A 5,650-nucleotide genomic window follows, 5' to 3' on the forward strand; every position below is an offset into this window, starting at 1 on the left:
AGACTTCTTAGAATTCAATGAAAATGAATGTACAACATACCCAAACTTATGGGACACTCTGAAAGCAGTGCTAAGAGGAAAATTCATAGCACTAAATGCCCACATAAAGAAGCTGGAGAAATCTCACACTAGTGACTTAACAGCACACCTGAAAGCTCTAGAACAACAACAACAACAAAAAAAAAGCAAACTCACCCAGGATGAATAGACACCAGGAAATAATCAAATTGAGAGCTGAAATCAATAAAATAGAAACGAAAACAATACAAAGAATCAATGAAACAAAGAGTTGGTTCTTTGAGGAAATCAACAAGATAGACAAGCCTTTATCCAAACTAACAAAAAGGCATAGAGAGAACATTCAAATTAACAAAATCAGAAATGAAAAGGGAGCCGGGCGGTGGTGGCGCACTCCTTTAATTCCAGCATTCAGGAGGCTGAGCCAGGCGGATCTCTGTGAGTTCGAGGCCAGCCTGGGCTACCAAGTGAGTCCCAGGAAAGGCGCAAAGCTACACAGAGAAACCCTGTCTCGAAAAACCAAAAAAAAAAAAAAAAAAAAAAAAAAAAAAAAAAAAGAAAAGGGAGACATAACAACAGACAATGAGAAAATGCAGAGAATCATCAGTCATACTTCAAAAACCTGTTCTCTACAAAACTGGAAAATCTAAAAGAAATGGACAATTCTCTGGATAGGTACCACATACTAAAATTAAACCAAGACCAGATAAACAATATAAATAGACCTATAACCCCTAAGAAAACAGAAAGAGTCATTAAAAGTCTCCCAACCAAAAAAACAAACAAAAAAACAAAACGGGATCAGATGGTTTCAGTGCAGAATTCTACCAGATTTCAAAGAAGAGCTCATACCAATACTCTTCAAATTGTTCCATACAATAGAAACAATGGCAGTTTCTCAGAAAATTGGGAATCAATCTTCTTCAAAACCCAGCTATACCACTCTTGGGAATATACCCAAGGAATGCTCAATCATACCACAAGGGCACATGCACAGCTATGCTCATAGCAGCATTATTCATAGTAGCCAGAACCTGAAAACAACCTAGATGCCCTTCAACCAAAGACTGGATAAAGAAAATGTGGTACATATACACAATGGAGTACTATTTAGCAGTAAAAAAAAACAATGACTATGAAATCTGCAGGCAAATAGATGGAACTAGAAAATATCATCCTGAGTGAGGTAACCCAGACCCAGAAGGACAAACATGGTATGTACTCACTCATAAGTGGATATCAGATGCAAAGCAAAGGATAACCTGTCTACCACCCATGGCTCCAGAGAAGCTAGGAAACAAGGAGGACACTAAAGAGGGATGCATGGACCACCCTAGGAATGAGAAATAGATGAGATCTTCATGAGTAAACTGAGGATGGGGTGGGCAATGGTGGGTAGGGGATGGGGGATGAGAACATAAGGGAAGGGGATGGTCGAGCTGGAACAGGGACGGAGTGGGAGAGCAATGAAAGACATACCATGATAGAGGGAGATATCATGGGGATAGAAAGAAACTGGGTGCTAGGGAAGTTGCCAGGAATCCCCAAGGATGACCCCACCTTATTCTACTAGCAATAGCGGAGAGGGTGCCTGAACTGGCTTACACCAGTAATCAGATCGGTGAATACCCTGTCATTGTAGAGCCTTCATCCAATAACTGATGGAAGCAGATGCAGAGATCCATAGCCAAGCACCAGGCAGAGCTATGGGAGGCCAACTGATGAGAGACAAGAGGGATTCTATGAGCAAGGGACATCAAAATCATGATGGAGAGACCTACAGAGACAACCAAACCAAACTAGTGGGAACTCATGAACTTTAAATCAACTGCTGTGGAGTCTCCATGGGACTGGACTAGGCCTTCTGTATAGTCAAAACAGTTGTGTAGCTTGATCTGCTTAAGGGGCTCCCTGGCAGTAGGATCAGGATCTATTTTGGAGCCTACTACCTATGGTGGGATACCTTGCACAGCCTTGATGTAGGGGAGGGGGCTTGGACCTGCCTCTACTGAATGTGCCAGGCTCTGCTGACTCCCAATGGGAGGCCATACCTTGTTGGAGGAGTGAATGGGGGTGGGTTGGGGGAGAGAAGACTGGAAGGGTGGGAGGAGGGAAGAGAGGAGAATCTTTAGTTGGTACGTAAAATGAATAAAAAATTCCTTGATTAAAAAATTAATTTAAAAAATTGGTGTGTTTGAGTATGATTGACATATTAGAATAGGTGCTTTGCAAATGTGCAAGTGTCCATTGAGATAATTGATCTAGGTATATTCAAGTTCATATTCAGGAATGAAGAATTTAAGAGAACTTCACGTCCAAATTATTGTAAGTGGGATTTAATATATCAGATTTAGAATGACTTAGTGCTCAGGAAGCTTTGATTTATGATACTATGTAATAAAATCAGACATATACTAATAAGTAAAATATAAAAGCTCTTAAAATATTTAATTTTGCTTACAAATAGGACCAAGCTTTGATCAACATTCTCTTCAGACTAGGTATGGTAGATTACACATATAATCCCAGAATCTCTTCAGACTGGCTATGGTAGAGTACATATATAATCCCAGCACCTCTTCAGACTGGTATGGTAGAGTTACACATATAATCCCAGCATCTCTTCAGACTGGTATGGTAGAGTATACATATAATCCCAGTATCTCTTCAGATTGGTATGGTAGAGTACACATATAATCCCAGTATCACTTCAGACTAGGTATGGTAGAGTACACATACAATCCCAGCATCTCTTCAGACTGGGTATGGTAGAGTACACATATAATCCCAGAATCTCTTCAGACTGGTATGGTAGAGTACACATACAATCCCAGCATCTCTTCAGACTGGTATGGTCGAGTACACATACAATCCCGGCATGCAGGAGGCTGGGATAGGAAGGTTGAAAGCTCAAGGCCCGTTGAACTTTCTCAAAACAAACTAAAACAAAGGCCTCCCTAAAATAGTTACTGAGTCTATTGGGCTTATAAAAACAGAATTAATAAACAGAACTTAAAAGCCTAAGAAGGCATTGAGTTGTAAGATTTGTACTTTAGTATATGGTGTATTAGTAAAATTAAAACATTTTAGGGCTGAGGACATAGTTCAGTGGTAGATTCCTTGCCTGCATATGCAAGGCCTTGGAGTCAATCTTTAGCACCACAAAAGCTTTATTTTTAATTAATTAACTTAATTAATTCAATCTTTTCCCTACAGACAATAGGTGAGGGTAACTAACACCATATGTTTCACATAGATTTCTGGGGTGAACTATTAAAAGGGTGAACTGCCAGGAAAGGATTCTGAGAACTCAAACATGCCCTTATTGGGGGGATGGGAATAGCGGTGAGCTTTTCATGAAGCTTAGAAGAGAAACAGGTTTATTTTGGTTCAAAGTTCCAGATGGATACAGTTCTTCACAGTGGGCAAGACACAGCAACAGGCAGAGACGGCATGGCGACGGGAATGGAAAGCTGGTTGATCACATTCTCATCCACAATCAGAAAACAGAGGAAGAGAACAGGAAGTCAGGCTATACAACTTTAAGGCCCATAGCCAACGATGCGCTTTTTCCAACAAGGTTTCACCTCCAACAACTCAAACAGCAACTGAGGACCGAATGTTCAAATACATTCACTTAATGGGGATATTTCTCATCCAAATCCCCGCAGGCCTCCAGCTCTCATTTCATCCCCTAGAAAAGGAGCAGTGGTTGCGTCTGGGTGTGATGAGCGGTGACCACCCAGTGAGGGGACCCCACTCACTCAGAAGGACAGAGTCTTTACACTTTAACCCCTGAGCCAACCCTAGCCTTGGACACCTTGCATGGAAAATAACGCACGTCTTTATTGTCTGTATGGCTCAGAGTTGTGGTCTTCTTCATCTGCAGACAACGCAGTCTCGCTGGCACAGGATGTCATTTAAATCCAATAGACAATGCTTCCTGAACATTTAGATGAGGGCAGAGCTGGACTCCATGTGCTTCTAGCCACACGTCTTTGGGCAACTTCCTTGACCTGAGAGTTTGCACTTCTTACAGAATTGCTGCAAATCTGGAGTAGTCACACAGGGCTTTAGTAGCAGTTTCTTTAACTGAAAAGATGGTATTTTTAGCGTTTGGTAAATACCATTGTGATGAGGATGGAAGAAAAGGTCTACAGAAGTATCTTGCAGCAATGCTGTGTGCAGAGCTATTTTAGTGATTGTTATTCCCAGAGTGTCACACTGGACTACAGAGATGTTTGGGGAGTGCAGCTCAGCAGTTGGATCTAACGCTGGATGTCCCCCAGCCTCAGTATCTCAGCCTTTGGTCTACACTGCAAGGTCTGCCGTAGAGGCTGGGATCTCAAGCAATCCACATGCAGATTTAAAAAAAAAAAAAAATCTTATCATGCTTGGACCTCTCCCTGAGGATTTGAGTTAGAATCTCTAAGGGTGGCTCCCACTGCAGGTCTAAAAACTTCTCATGTGGGAGTCTAACAGTCCAGTTGGGTTAGAAGTCAATGGAATGGACATGGGGGTATATACTTGTAATCCCCACTCAGGACAGTGAGCAGGAAAATTTAAGTTGAAGGACAACATAGTAAGACCCTGTGTAGAGAGAAAAAATAATTGAGAATCACTGATCTAAGACTCAAATATTTAAAAGGGAATATGGGGGGGGGTTGGAGAGATGACTCAGTCATTAGGAGTGCTTGCTGCTCTTCTGGGGGTGGGGCTGGAATTCAGGTCCCAGTATTCATGTCTGATGGCTCACAACCACCTGTTACTCCAGCTCCAAGGGATCAGGTGCCCACTTGTGGTCTCTACAGGCCCATGTGCATGTGTGCATTGGTGTGAGCGTGTGTGTGTGTGTGTGTGTGCAAATACGTGTGTGTGAGCACGTGCACATGCGCACATACACTTTAAATAAATCTAAAGAGCATATTGTAAGACCAGGGAGCACAAAGGGGACACTAGTTTGGGATGGGAAGAGGCAGGAGTTACGAGTATTATCATGGACAGTAAACTACACTGTGCGGTGTAGTTGGAAGTTTTCTCCAGTCTCACCCAGCCCTCCTTATTCCTGTTGCTAATTAAAGAGACCACCCACGGCAACAGTTACATTAGCAACCACAACACTTAACCTTTATGTGTTGAATGGATGTGTGATTCAGGAGCCCAGTGCTTTTATAAACGGCAATACTTCTAAAGCAGTCTTTAGAATCCTCACCAGGTTCTCTGTTTGTGCAACCCTCTGGTCAAGTCTGGCTAACTGCGCAGTGATAGGGACCGCAGGACCAGTCACAGTTTTGTTTGATTTAGAAGGACACTTTCTCATCCGCTCCTAACCTTGGGTGGGGTGAGCTACTCTCCATTTAATTTCAACAGTTCAGATTTCAACCAAGGTATCTAAGCAACTAACATTCTCATCTTGTGCACGTTCCCCACCTCTTCGGTCTGTTGGGTCATCGGAGGGAGCGGTTGGACTCCTGAAGCTCTTGGCAGTCTTCTAGTCTGATGAATATTTTAGTACCTTCAGTAGCCCTTCAAAACTGGCAGTGTTCCCTCTGATGATCCATTCAGGCACACGGGATAATTTGAAATTAAATTACTGCCAGATTTTGCATTTCTAAAAGCAACTTTGATAGCA

This window comes from Peromyscus leucopus, chromosome 13 (genome assembly GCF_004664715.2).
Source record: "Peromyscus leucopus breed LL Stock chromosome 13, UCI_PerLeu_2.1, whole genome shotgun sequence".
NCBI lineage: Eukaryota > Metazoa > Chordata > Mammalia > Rodentia > Cricetidae > Peromyscus > Peromyscus leucopus.